Source organism: Ursus americanus, chromosome 36 (genome assembly GCF_024610735.1).
Source record: "Ursus americanus isolate L20-20 chromosome 36, mUrsAme1.1.p, whole genome shotgun sequence".
In the NCBI taxonomy this organism is placed as follows: domain Eukaryota; kingdom Metazoa; phylum Chordata; class Mammalia; order Carnivora; family Ursidae; genus Ursus; species Ursus americanus.
In genome coordinates this window covers 22005410-22020502 of record NC_142162.1, presented here as the reverse complement: position 1 = coordinate 22020502, position 15093 = coordinate 22005410, and the positions used below count along the sequence as shown (strand labels likewise).

Here is a 15093-nt window from a genome sequence, read left to right as displayed (position 1 = left end):
TTTTTTCACAGGCTGGACATTTGGGCTCTTCTTGCTGGGGCTTCACCCTTCTGCTGCGAGGGCCGTGGTCAGGTACATGAGTCCCTGATAAGCTGCCTGGGCCCTGGTCCTTTCTGCTACCTCACAGGGATGGAGACCTATTTCTTCTGCTCACTTTACTTGTCCTTACTTTACTTTGGCAAAATCTTCTTGGATATTTTTATAAATGAGCCTGGTTTTGAGGCTCATAGCCAGGCAAGGCTCTAGAACCTCATTTTAGATCAGTTTTCAAATACAGAATCAAGTACACTATTTTCCTTATGTCCTTACTTATTTTTAGTGACTATTTCTGTACAGTCTTTAGGCTTATAAAATCTCTTTGAATTTCCTTTCAGAAGACTTCTCAGAATAGCTTTCTCAAAAGCAGAAGCTTGAACTAAACTGAAATGTGAAGCAAAAAAAAAAAAAAAAAAAAAAAAGAGAGAGAGAGAATGTACCAGTAGTTAATGTTGTCATTATTTAATATCCAGTAAACTATGGTAGTTTAAATTGACAAAAAGTTATGTATTTTCTTTTAAAACTAAATCTTTATAAGTTTATTGCATCATTGCTTTTACAACAGTTATAATAAAGAACTAAAAATGAAAGTTCATCAAGGATCTCACTTCAGCAAAAACCCTGTATTTTTTTCCAAGCTTTCTTCTATTTTTTTTTTTACCTGTTAACAAACCATCTTTTATAGTTATCATAGAATAGATATACTGTGGTATTTTGCTTTTTCACTTAATATTTTTTATGAACTTCTCCCAGGTTGCTACATACTTTCTGTAATTATAATTTTAAACGCTACATAAAATTCTGCTGAGTTGATAATGTTCATAATCTGCTTCATCATACCCTTCTTACCGTACTATTTATCTTTTTGCATACCTATCTTCTCTTGAAGGCCAGGAGAGTACCTATATTAACTTTTTAGAGCTGCCGTAACAAAGTACTACCACAGGTGGCTTAAACAACAGAAATTTATTTTCCCACAATTCTGGAGGCTGTGGGTCCTGAACAGAGTGTTGGGCAGAGTTGTTTCTTCTGAGGCCTCTTTCCTTGGGTTAGATGGCTGTGTTCTCTCTGTGTCCTCACCTGGTTATCCCTCTGGGTGTGTCTGTGTCCTAATCTCCTCTTCTTACAAATAAGGACACCAGTCATATAGGATTAGGGCCCATCCTAATGACCTCACTTAAAGTTAATTAGCACTTTAAAGACCTTATCTCCAAATAAAGTCACATGCTGAGGTATTAGGTATTTAAACATATGAATATTGAAGAGGGGAGCACAAGTCAGTCTACATGAGGTACTCAACAAATGTTTGTGACCAAATTTATGAACATTCAGGTTGTTCTCCCTTACCCTAAACAACAGCACTTGAAAGAATATATATGTATAGTCATTATATTTTTCAGGAATAACCAGAGTATCAAAGTGTACACTTATATTTTTACCAGTTTCGAATGCCTGTTCATTAGTGTATCAGTAAACTGCTTTTTATTTAATAGACGAGGAAAATAAAGGCAGGGGAGATTAAATGTCTTGTTGGGATTAAAAAAGATTTTTAAAAATCTGCCAAACCTGCTTCATCATACCCTTTTTACCGTACTATTTATCTTTTTGCATACGTATCTTCTCTTGAAGGACCACATCTCTTCTCTGAGAGACCACATCTCTCAGCATTTTCTGGTTTATTCTTTTGTAAGCCTAGGATAGTGTAATAGGAAGAGGGCATTTCTTCGATGGTAACACAGGGTTGGTATTGGGGACTAGCAGCTATTCAGGGTGTCTCACCTGTTAGTGACATATTTTTGTTTTCAGTGAGATCATTTCAGAAGTAACCATGCTTGATCTCTGCTTTAATAACTCTGCTTTATTTTAAATTTGCTTCTGTAGCTTTAATTTAAAAAGTTTGCAGTTAGGAAGTGATCATTAAATGGAGAGATTCCTAGGGTTAACTAGGGCCTTTGCAAGTTAACTTTTGTAAAAATGTTATACTGAAATCGTAATATTATACTCGCTTCTCAGTTCTTCTGTGTTCTTTTTGCCATGTATTGGGAACACCTTTAAACTTGCCAGTTGGTCCCTTTTGATCATTACGGAGAAGTCTTTGATACATTGAGATGTTAGGTTGTCTTTAACTTAACAGAAGTAATATGCTGGAATATTTATACTGTGAATGACTTATGTTTAGCTTAGCTTTGGCTATGTAATTCATCATTCTTAATTTATTTAGCAGACCTTTTTCTGAGCACCTAGGTAGATAATGGGATGTCCGGAAGATAACTTGAGTACTCAGTTTCATGAGGCACTACAATGTGATAAATGTTATGGTGGAGGCAGCTAAAAATTGCTTTGGGATTCAGACAGTGGGAGCATCTCGCTTTATGAGTTAGGGAAGCTTCCAAAAGGGGAAATGCCTTTGGACTGAGTCCTAAAGGAAGGGAGTAACTTTATAGAGAATAGGAAAGGATCCTCTAAGAGGAGGGATTGACAACAAGTTCAAAGGCACAGTATGCTCGGTGAGTGGTGAAAATTCACTGTAGTTTCTGTCTAAAGTAGCACATCCCGATGTGTGGTACATGAACAATTAGCTGTGTAACTGATAGTTTTAGGTGGGTGGGATATGGAGGTAACATTTTTGATTTTAAAAATTAAGTTTAAATAGTGATAGTTAAATATTTAGTAAAGCTATAAGTAGTACATTAAAACTTGATTTAGAAACATTGCCTTGAATGAGAATAAATTTATTGGAGTAAAAATAGTACTTGGTTTAAAGAAAAATATTAAGTAGACAGTTTTTCTGGGGGAAGATGAACGTAGCCAGCATTGTGAAGGTAGAATGTGAGTGACTGAAGCTTGGGGATTAGTGCTCTAAGAGCGTATGTGGCATGGCAGGAAAGGGACAGCGAGGTCAGCTCAGGAGCCCTGCATACTTGTGCTCAGGATGCAGGGTTTCATCTTGAGGCACCCCACAAGACACTGGAGACTTTAGGGGGAAGAGTGACATGGTCACTGTATTTGAGAAAGGTCATTCTGGAGCAGTGAAGGATGGTTGGGAGGAGGAAGCCCCCAGTGCTGTCCATACTGTGCATTATGATCAGACATCTCAGGGGAGATATTTTACTTTATGTTTCCATTTGGAATGGAAGCTCAGGTTTTTATCATGCATTTTTTTCCCACTGAAAATTGTATGTTGCAGTTTTTTTCCCTTTATATTATTTTCTGTTTGGTTTATAAAGGCAATAGTAATTCTTCTCGGTGAACGATGTCTTATCACACCTGTAATGAGAGGATTTTTGTCCCTAACTCCTCCACTTCAACGTATGTAGCCATTGCTTTGAATATCTGCAATCTATAGATGGTTTGGCCTCTCCTTGTTCTTTCATATTGTTTTCATTGGGCTTTATTCTTCCGGTAAATGGAAATGTGGCAATCCCATGACATTTTCTGGTTGCTTTCAGTCGCAAAACGATGTTCCAGTTCAGCAATCAAAGGATCCAGTACCAAGTCATAATAAAAACTCTGCCCTTGGTGTGGAGTGGAGGTTTCTGCGCTCTGGCAGCTGAGGCCTACCGTGGGTAGAAAGACTGCACTGGGAATGAGCTTGTTGACTTATATCTTTCCGCAGAGAGCACATCTACCTCTCCTTTCCACCAGGCTGGCTACAAGTCAGACCAGGTAAGAGAGGAAAGGGGACTTTAAAGTCCTTACTTGACTGATTTTGTTGTGCACTGCCACCCCGTCCCATAGGGCCTACTTGGAGTTTAGACCTGACGCTTTCTCTTGTGGATGCTCTTAGGAAGTTGTTGGAGGTTGCCTAACCACTCTCATGACATAACTGGAAACTCTAGTTCTGACCTGGACTACTGTATGCACGTCTAATCCAGTCATTCATTTCCATCTCCTTTAGCCACTAAGACTTTTGTCATCCTGCCAGCTTCTCTTTCCTGATCACTTGTCCTTCGAGGTGGCCAGGACTGGCTATACAATTTGTAGAACATAGTGAACTGAGTTCATTTTGTGTAGAACTCTGAGAATTCAGGGCCCTCTCTAAAAAATTATTAAGAATTTTAAACCAGTGACAGCAGAACACATCCATGAAGCTGGCCTTGCAGGTGGCTCTCATGAAGGAGACCTGAGACAATCCTGTGCAGGCAGACACACTCACATATTCTTCGTCTAAACAGGCTCTGGAACACGGGCCAGCTCCCACTTGTTTACTCTGCTGTCAAAGCAGTTAGCTAACCCGTATTATGCTCTTAGATTTTCTAGATGACAGTCTGACAGTGGTCTCCAGTATTCTCCATGCATTCGATGACACCTAGGAAGATCTCCTATTAATTTCCTATCATTGCTAAAATAAATCCCCACAAATTTTGTGGCTTAGCACAATACTGATTTATTATTGTACAGTCCTAGAGGTCAGAAGTCCCACATGGCTCTCAATGGGTAAAATCAAGTGTTGACAAGGCTATTTTCCTCTGGAGGCTCTAGGAAAGAATCTCTTTCCTTGCCTTTTTTTGCTTCTAAGGCCACCTGCATTCCTAGGCTCATGGCCCCTTCTTTCTTTCTGAAAGCCAGAGGTGTAAAATCTTGAAATCTCTCTGATTTTCTGACCTTTGCTTCTGTGATCACATTGTCTGCTCTCACTCTGAGCTTCCTGCCTCCCTCTTACAAAGTCCTTGTTTATAACTTCTAGTTCATCTAAATAACTCAGGATAATATCCCCATTTCAGGATCCTTGAAGACATCTGCAAAGTCATGTGAAGTAACATACACACAGAGGATGGAGACATGGACATGTTTGGGGAGGGGTCATCATTCAGCCTACCTCACTTATCTTGAGGTAAAGGGAGAAGCAGCCCTCCCATCCTTCCCTTTGAGTTCACATTTCACTAGGCTAAGGAAGGGTTTCTACCCCATTGTGAGTATAGACACAGCATAGCCCTCTGAAGAATTCTTTCCTCCAATCTTGGCTCTACACTAATTCTAAAGTAGGTGAGGAGTTTAAGAATCATCTAAGCAGTTCTCCAAATAAACTACTTGTACTCAAGATCTTATCTCAGGGTCTGTTTCAGATTCATCTTTTGTCTTATTCTTTCCTGATTTTACTGTTAAATATTCCAGTACCAATTAGTATATCAACTTTGGTCCTTATAGAAAGTGTTACATTAGCATTTAAGTAGGAAAACAGTAATACATCATTCCACTTTTTGTGAGTTAAATGATTCATTTCCCTCTGATGAAAAGTTAATTTAGAAAGTTCTGGGAAGTGATTATTTTCTTCTATGTCCTGCTTTGAATCCTGATACCTTACAATTTTCACACTTATATGATTTAGTGTAAAATCTTCAAATGTTATTTAAAAGACAAGGTTTTTTTGTTTTTTCTTCCTTTTCAAAATGGGATATTCGAGTAGATAGCTATGTGTGACCTGTTTGAGTTTTTGCTCCACAGCCTGACAGCTCCAAGATTCAGTTCTGTGCCAGGCTGCAGGACCACTTCCCTCACTGATCGTAGGAATCTAACTCATGTAGAATCTAGCCAGCCCCTGTTCCTGTTTTTTCTGACTCTGCTCCCAGCCTAGTACTTGAGCTAGTATATCATTCACATGACCAGCGTCCTATTTTATTCCTCAGTTTCAGGGTCCGGAATTCTGTCACAAGCCTACCTGGGAATATAGTTCTGATTTATCCTGCAATTAGACTATTTTTGTTAGAACCTGATGCACGGATCTCTGATGCTAAGTTCTTCCTCAAAGCTGGGCCCATCCAGTGCATCCACAATTCTCCAAGGTTCCGCCTGCCCAAGTCCCCATGTCTCTATGGTCTGCCCACTTACTGGAATGTGTACCTATTACCATTGGTTGGGTTTCCTTGCTTCTAATCACCTGCCTTGTCCCCATCCTTGTCTCTCTATATCAGCTCTCTGGATCTCAAATGCTTTTTGTATAACCATCCTCTGCTTTGCTCCCAAATCAGAATCAGAAGTTGTATTTTACCACTGTTTCAGCATCTTCTCTCATGTGGAATATTCTGCTGTGGATGGAATGCTTGTTGTAATAATATTAATGTATAAATTGGGGTATTTTTTGTGAAAGTGAAAAATGAGATTTTATAATTAGGATATATTTTGAAAATTCTATGCATGGGGTATAGTTTGGTGACACTTAAACACATAAAGCATTTTTGGGAGCTATTTCACAGGTTACATAGTTTTCTCAAAGACTTAGTTATGCTACAGTTCAGGAGAGAGGGTGCTCATCTTTAAATTCGATTTTTTTTTTTTTTTTTTTTTTTTACCAATACTCATTGATTTTTGTTTGGGTTCTTGTAATTTTAATAGACCTCTTTCCTGTAAAAATGTAAATAAACAAAAATAAAGGTGAGTTTTTTCTTAAGCTGATGTGAGTTTTAAACAAAACATCTCTGAGAGGTCAAATTCAAGATAATTTCAGAATTCTAAACAGGTTTTATAACCTCTATTGGCAAGAGATCTGTATTTGCAGAATCCATAAAGCTTTTAAGGTATAGTTGATATTGAAACAATAATGACCCTGGAACAGGATATTTCCTGGAGATTAATGACCAGCTGGGAGGGGTTGATGGCCTGAGGTGTAGTTGAGGGCCATTAACCTCAGACAGTCATTAAAGCCCAGGAAATGTCCTATGTCTAGGTCGTTATTGTTATTATAAATTGAAAATGGAAAAAAAGAAACAGGCATACAGATAATCTGAAGGGCGCCTCCATTTCCAGTGGTTTGAACAGGGAGCGTTCTGGGAGAATTTATTCCCCCGTCCATTAGCCAACCAATCTCTCTGAATCCTCTGTCACATTGCCCTTCAAGGGATGGGTCTTTGTGTTGGAAACCCCTGAATTCCCCAGGGTAGAGAGAACAGTTCCCTTGTTATAGCTACCTTTGCTTGGAGTGACTGGATTAAACAAATAGTAATGGTGAATAGCTTTGCTACTGCTCTTAATTGTACCCTACATTGCCATCTACTTACTTCCCATGGGATCACTTGTTTTGTTCTCTATTTAGCTGCAGTAAACTTCCCACAGTTAAATTTTAAGCCCTCGAATATGTTGTCTGTGCTTTTTCCCAGGTTGTTGGGGGGTGAAAGTGCATGTTATTTGCTTTGCAGTTGTGCTGTCTTTAGTCAAGCTACATATGGCATCCCAGTCCAATTCCTTATTCAATTTTCAAAAAGTACCATAATTCAGAGATATTTTCAATTCCCAACTAAGAAGCGATGCTTAGTTTTGAATGCAGTAAGTTTCAGCTTTTATACTAATCCTGTAGTGGAAGATTCGCCTTCCTCTTTTTTTTTTTCCTAAACAAAATATTCAAAATGGAGAAGTTATCGCTTTAGGGTTTCCACTTAGGCTTCATAACGAATAGTTGGATGTGAAATATTCAGCTGGAATATTCTGAAACAACTTGCCAAATTTATTTTATTCATTGGCTATAAGAAATTTCATGTAAGATTTACCCCTCCCCCCAAATCAGAACAGGATAACCTGAGGATCATCAGGCTACCATTTCATTTAGTCAGTAGTCACAACATTTGAGCCATGTGTTGGATCAGCTCAAATTCATCACTGATGACTGTTTAAAAAAAAAAAAAAAGGGGAAAAGAAAGACAGAAAGAAAAACTGAAAATATTTCCCTTGATAACGTTGGTCCAGAATATCAGCCTTATAGCAGAAGAGCATTTCACTATATAGTGCTAGGCTGCCAGTATTGTTATGAATTTTGTAAATATACAGCCCATCCTCAAAAGGCTCTTCTTCTCCCTGTAGTGGTACCTGAAATTCCTGTTGCTTATGACTTTGGTCTAAGATATTGAAAGTCCTAGTTAAAATACAAATGCTAAGTTTTCAACCATTGATATTTACCTTAATTTTAAGTTATTAAATCTTCCAGACCACAAGCAGCCTGGGGGTTCAATATACTCAAAATGGTAAGATTAATAAATAATAAAGGGAGGTATCAGAAAAATATTCTTTTTTCAAATCCCTATCCATGCAATCTGTGAAATTCCTTTTCTTGGCAGGATCTTCAGAGTAATTCACATTCTCTTTGATATCCCTAAAAGTCTTCCTATTCCACCATTCCTTCTCATTTTAACACATTTTTTATCAAACATGTTTTTTTTGTGCTAGTCTGTGCTCTGTTGCTTTCTAGAATCTCTTTATGCTGACATTTCTGGTGAGGTGGGCTGACTTTCATGCAGGCTGCAGGATTTGTTGTTGCCTTATGGTGGTACAACTCATGAAATGAATGTCACCCTATAAGGTTGTTAGTGTTACCCCGGTGAGGTGCGGAGTGTGGAAGAACGCTCTTTCCACCAGCTACAATTTTTTTTTTAAAACAATAATCTGATTTTGAATTTTTATTTTCATAGTCTGCCTGTTGATTTCCTAATTTATTTTAATTTAATAATTCTTCCCACCCCTTTGACTTCTTATATTGTCCCTTCTAGTGGAATTTGGTGCAAATTATTATGGGAATGGGTTGGGAGATATTACAAATGATGTCGTCCATGGTAACCTAAAGTCACCCCCTGGCCCTCTACTGCACTAGGCATCTTCATTCTCCCTTTAGGATGAATTTCCTCCGTTTTTCACTCTGCCGAAAAGTTCCAGGCCCTCTCTCTGAGTAGTTATGTAACCACATTTCTACTCCATCAGTCATTGCTTATTGATGAAGTCCCTGCCATCCTCCTGGATCGTCTACACAGAAGCACCCTGCCATATCTGAACTCTTGCATTGCAAGGGGTAGACTAGAGACCCTTTGAGGACTCTGACTTCCGATTATTTTTTCAAGTATTTTTATTGTGGTTCTGTAAGGAATACCAAAAGGCATAAGTATCCCGAGTGCGCAACCACAATATAATCTAGGCAAGGGAGAGAAAATGAGACGACATCAAATAATGACGATCTGGCTGCCCTTATTCTAAAAGAAGATGAAGGCATGGGAATATAGAACTATATTTGTTGAAGAGTTCCAATTTATTTGGGTATACGCTTCTAATTTACTGCTCTTCTTTACTGTATTATGGTGTAATTATGTATTATAGTACTTCATTGTAAGTAATTAATAACAGGTACCTTAGTAATATGTCGGCTAGGTTGCATAAGGTTTCAGTTGCTTTTAATTATTAGAATAGTCTTGTGTTGTTTCAAAATTTTAATTTTAAATTAAATTCAAAGCTTTTTTTACCCCCTTTATTCTACACAGAATTGACTTCTCCTTATTCTAGCCTCTGGCCAGGAGTTTTTCAATCTTGTTTAGGCAAGGTAGAAGTAAAGGGACAAGGGTAAATGCTTCCTGTTTAACAGCCTGTGGTGAGGTTGAGTTCTCTGACTGGTTAGTTGTCCTCATTTGTTTGGTTCAAGGTAATCAAACTGCCTTTTGGGGACAGGCATGTAGTCATTGGTCCTCTCATATGTAGGTTCTTCGGAGGGTTTCCAACGTCCTTCCCTTCCTAGTATATACTTCCTGATGTGAGAAATCTGGCTTTACATTTTCCACTTCCTTAACCTCTCCAAGAGTTGTCCACCCCAAAAACCGAGGTCCCTTTCCTGGTGGTCAGCCTTCTTGATGAAGTCTGGAAAGACAGCTAGAATTCAGCAACTTTTCTCCTGTCTGTCGACCCTTTGGAAAGTCATCCATCTGTGACATGTCAAATAATGGGGCGGATAGCTCCACAGCTACCTCTTCTCCCACCATGTTCTCCAGTTCTCTTTCTATGGTTCAGGTAGCCCAGGTGTGCTGGCCAAACAGACTGCCAACTGGAAAATAAACTGCTCAACTTCCCTTCCTGTAGATACCTCCTGTTTCTAACATGGATTGCTTTTGAACCCGCTTTCCTTGGTTTTAGGTAACAAGATAATCTACTTCCTTCTCCCGCATGGAATAGTGTCTCTTTAAAAGGCTGCTCTCCTCATTATCCTTCAGGTTCTTTTTTTACATTGCCCAGGGAGATGTGGTAATGCTTGGTAGTAAGGCTGTTAGTAAGCCCTGTAGGGATATTCTACATATCATAATATGGGGGTCTTAGCATGTTTTAGTCTTCATCTTGGTCTTAGATGCAGTTCTAGGGAATCTAGAAAATTTCCACTTGATAACCTACTTCAATCCAGGGGAAAATGGGGGAGGATATGAAATAAAATCACTATTGCTGTTCCTATCCTAAAAGAATGAAATCAAAGTCAGATAAACAAAGGTGCATGGGCTGAAACTAATATGAGCCATTTGGGGAAATTTGCTGGCCCAGAAAGTGTGCAACCTGCCAGATATCCTGCAAGGAGTCCAGAGGGATGAGACTCCTTTCAAGGACAGCTGGTGCAATATCAACAGTTAACGGAGAAAACAAAAGTCACATTCTGCTCCTGTTGGCTCTGAGAACCTGATCTTCCTCCTGGAAAGAGTAGAACTGAAAATATGAGAATAGAATTAAGTTTCAAGGGAGTAGGGGGAATAGAGAACACTGATATGCTTTGAGCTCAGGTCTTCAGGCCCTGATAAATTACACTCCAGGATGCCAGAACCAACAAATATGATTTCTAATTACCTTTCGGTCATCACTAAGAGTGCTTGGTTTTTTTCTGATGTTGTTTTGTTGTTGTTTCACTTTTCTTCTTGAAAGTACAATGAGTGTTTACAGAGCAAATGCACCCCCCCTCCAAATCAAATGGAGCAAAAAAATGGGAAGGGAAAAGGATTTTGAAAATATAGCCTAGTAATTTTGATGTTATTGTAAGCATAATTTTTGACTAGACTAGTAAGTGGATGATTTATGAACAGTTATTGAGAAAGTGATCACTGAGAGCAACATGGGTTCGAGAAGAACATTAGCTTGACAAATCAGATCTCTTTTCCCCTTGTTTAGACTAGTAATTCAAAGTAAAGCCGAAATATAATGTGTTCTAAATTCCATAGGGTATCTTACATTCTGTCATTGGATTCTCAAAGATATGATGGGGAAATGTGGGCAGATTGTTGTTTACATAGGTGGATTCATAGCTGTTTGAGAAAAAGCTCATTCACTCAACAAATAATTCTGAATCCTTGTTGTATCCTAGGCAATGCGTGTAGCCCTCAGGATAAGAGACTAGAGAATTGACACTCATTAAGTGTCTGTTGTGTGTACTTATCCCATGCATACATGGGATCTTTTTTACTTGTCTGAGAGATGGGCATCATTATCTCTGTTTTACAAGTGAGTTAACCGGGGTTCACATTTGTTGTCCAAAATCATACATAATACTAGTATGACGAGTAGCCGAGATTCAAACTTTGATCTATTTCATGGTAAAGCCATGATCTTCCCATGACGTGATTTTCATTGCTCCAGAGAATAAAAGTAGTTACCAAGAGGTGAGTCAGCATAGGAAATTCAGCATCAGATGCAGAGTCACTATAAAGAGGAACTGTCCATCACCTGGAGCCCTGAGGCCTCTGAGCTCTGTGCTTGCCCCACCCACTCTCACTGCAGGTTCTCAGTGAGAGAAGGGATGACTCTGTCAGAGATCACACGATGTGATAGCTGTGTTAGGGGAAATGCTGATCCATGTCACCTCTGAAGTCCTTTCCAATTAGAGTAGCCTTTGAGTCTGTGACAGTCTGTGCCTACTAAGAATCCCTGTATTTCTGGGCACCTGGGTGGCGCAGTCATTAAGCGTCTGCCTTTGGCTCAGGGTGTGATCCCAGCGTTCCGGGATCGAGCCCCACCTCAGGCTCCTCCGCTGGGAGCCTGCTTCTTCCTCTCCCACTCCCCTGCTTGTGTTCCCTCTCTCGCTGGCTGTCTCTCTCTGTCAAATAAGTAAATAAAATCTCTCTAAAAAAAAAAAAAAAAAGAATCCCTATATTTCTGAGAAAATGGGATTGTTTACTGCCTTTTTGACTTAATAATATCATCAGAATATTTTACTATGCTTTTAAAACTCTTCATAAATGTCATTTTTAAAGACATGATTTTTGAAGTTTCTTATATGTAATGTTTTATCTTTACTTCAGATTGTTTCTTAGGATAGATTCCTAAAGGTAGAATTATTATAACTAAATGTTGGAGCCTTAAAGTATATGTTTCTCTGTGTGTATTTACATATATGTCTTTCTTCAGTCTCTCCTTGCCCTCTGTGTGGGGGCCAGTTTCAGATTTTACCCAGGAAGCACCTGAGGTTTTCAACCCACAGAAGTATCTGTGCAGAATGATATTCCCCACAGGCAGTGCTTGAGAGTGCTTCTCCTATCTCATCTTTGCTTCTGTGTTGGATGATTATCACAATTTGGGGGAAATATGTAGGTGAAAAATGGTATCTAAAATACGCTTCAGTTTTACTTCTTTGATTATTAATGCAAATATTTTAAATTTTTCATATTTGTTAGCCATTTTGTCCTCTTACATTGTTCATTTTTATGAGGTAAAATACCAATTTATATAAGTAATTTATGTATAAATTTATGTACTTCTCACATAAGAAACCTCACCAAAAAGGGGAATTGGGTAGGGAAAGAAACTTTAAAAGATCAGTACACTGTCAGCCCCACAGACTGTAGAGGGTTCTTAGCCAGACAGGGTGGCCAGTGTGCCCCAACCCCCATTTTTGTTTGCCCCCAAAAAAGCAACGTATCAAAATAGTGTAAAATTTAAAAACCATTCTATACATAATTCAATATTTTTCCGGCATTAACTGATACAAAGCATGATGAGATGGCATTTTTAGAGACAGCAGCTTCAGACCCAGAAAAGGGTGATGAGGTGAATTTATTTCATGTGGGTAAATCAGTGGCAAAAACAATTTTCTTTTTTTCTTTCAAGAAGGCAGGAAAGTAAATAAATGGTCACCTCAATGTAAGGGGAACATGATGATCCATTCTGTGAGTGGTTGGGAAACGGGTAAAGATAGGACAAGGAGTTGGTCTCAGAGGTCTCACAATCTTAATTTGTTTGGTCACTTCCGATAAAAAAAAAAGTTAAAAATAAATTTTTTCAGAGATACCCTAAGCTGAAAACCTGAGCCACACTCTCTTTTGGCTGTCTCCTTCTGGAATCACCTTTCTTTTCTTTTCTTTCCTTTCCTTTCCTTTCCTTTCCTTTCCTTTCCTTTCCTTTCCTTTCCTTTCCTTTCCTTTCCTTCCTTCCTTTTTTTAGGATTTCATTTATTTGTTAGAAAGAGAGGGGAGAAAACACAGGGAGGGGGCAGAGGGAGAAGCAGTCCCACTGAGCTGGGAGTCCGATGTGGGGCTCTATCCCAGGACCCCCATCATGACCTGAGCCAAAGGCAGATGCCTAACTGACTGAGCCACCCAGGTGCCCCTGGAATCACCTTTCTAACTTGGCTGGTACACTGAACAGAGCAATGAAGTTTCCCAGAGTGGGTCTCTTTCTGGGCTCTGGCTCTAAGTAAGGCAGGCCCCTGCCGCTTTCCCTCCTCTGTGCAGAGGGCAGTATGCATTAAGCTGAAAAGTTATTGTTTTCCAAATGTGAGGAAGGGGTTAGACTGCTGCTTCAGAACTGTGAAATTGTTTAGAATGTTTTACAAATGGTCGCTACATCAACAGCAACAAAAAAGGTAATTACAAAGTGTGTACATCACAACATACTTTTTTTAAAAAGATTTATTTATTTATTTGAGAGAAAGAGAGGGAGAGAATGCATGGTGGGAGGGGCAGAGGGAGAGAGAGAATCTCAAGCAGACTCCCCGCTGAGCACGAGCCTATCCTGGGACTCCTGGGTCTCGATCTTACAACCCTGAGATCAGGACCCTGAGACATGACCTGAGCCAAAATCAAGAGTTGGACACTTAACTGACTGAGCCACCCAGGAGCCCACATTACAACATTTCACATTGTGCTCACCTTCCCTTAAGTATTATTCCCAAAGGTGCTCAGCCCCGAGCCTGACTGAAATCTCTGGGGAGAGGCAGAGACTGGTGAAAAAGACACAGGGGTTGGGTTGGGACAAGCAGCAAAAGGAGAAAGCAGCCTTTCAGTTCAAGATCAGCCCTCAGTTTCAAGGCCACCTTTGGGCAGGCTGGCCTCAGGCTGGAGCCGGCCTCAGGGGAAGAGCAGCTGCAGGGTGAGACTGGGGTGCTCTGCATCTCGTTCAGGCCAGGCAGCAGCTGATCTGGCAGCCTTTGTGTACAGAGGTTCTCCTCTTTGGTGCATTTCAGCTTATCTTCCAAATCATCAGTTATCCTCTCTAGCTTGGCTACCAGTCTCTCAGCAAACTCAGCATGGGTCTCTGCCTGTTTCGAGTTTGTCAGTAAGAATCTTTATCTCGTCTTCATATTTGTCTCCCTTTTGAGAGTATTTTCCTTCTGCAGCACTCAGACACTTTAGGTTCTGGTCCATCAGTCTTACCTGCTCATCAACCACCTGGCAACGGGAGTCTGCCCTCTCAGCTTGTTCCTCGTGCCTTCCAGGTCCCCCTCAGTAATCACCCACTTCTGAGCCACCCCTTCATACTTCTGATCTGCTTCTTCTGCAGTGTGCTCAGCTTGCTTGAGTTGGATTTCCTGGAGTTCCAATTTTCTTCATCTCTTAAGGCTTAGTTTTCCATAACCTTCATACCTCCCTTAACTCCCATCAGCAGCTTTCTCAGCTTCCTCCAGCTTTTGCAGGGCATGGTCCAGCTCCTCTTCAACCAGCTGGATCCTGTGGTTCAAGGAGGCCACCTCAGCCTCAGCCTGCCCCCCGGGCCCGCCTTTCCGCCTCCACCTCCTGCCGCAGGTGCTCAGCTCTCTCCTTTGCATCATTGGCTTGCTGCTGGAGAACCTGCATCTTGCACTTCACGGCCTCGATGGTGGTGAACCCAGCCATGGTGCCCTCCCAGGATCTGCCAATGCTCGGCTTCCTGCCTCCTCCGCTTAGAGCTGCAGCCGGTTCTCCGTAATGCTTTTTTTGGTTAAATGAGACAGGAAGCCACTTCAAGCTAGCTTAACAAAAAATGGGAAATGGAAATTTCCTGGCTCACTGATGGCTCCCAAGAACTGCCTTATGTAGTGCTGAGTTCAGGGACTTAATAGCATCATCCGGGCTCAGACTGTCCGTCTCT

General features: G+C 40.2%; 1 pseudogene; it reads right to left on the bottom strand.

The window, feature by feature from the left end:
• Window positions 1-13924: 13924 nt before the first annotated feature.
• Window positions 13925-14858, bottom strand: LOC123803796 (tropomyosin-like; annotated as a pseudogene).
• Between the last annotated feature and the right edge of the window lie 235 nt (window positions 14859-15093).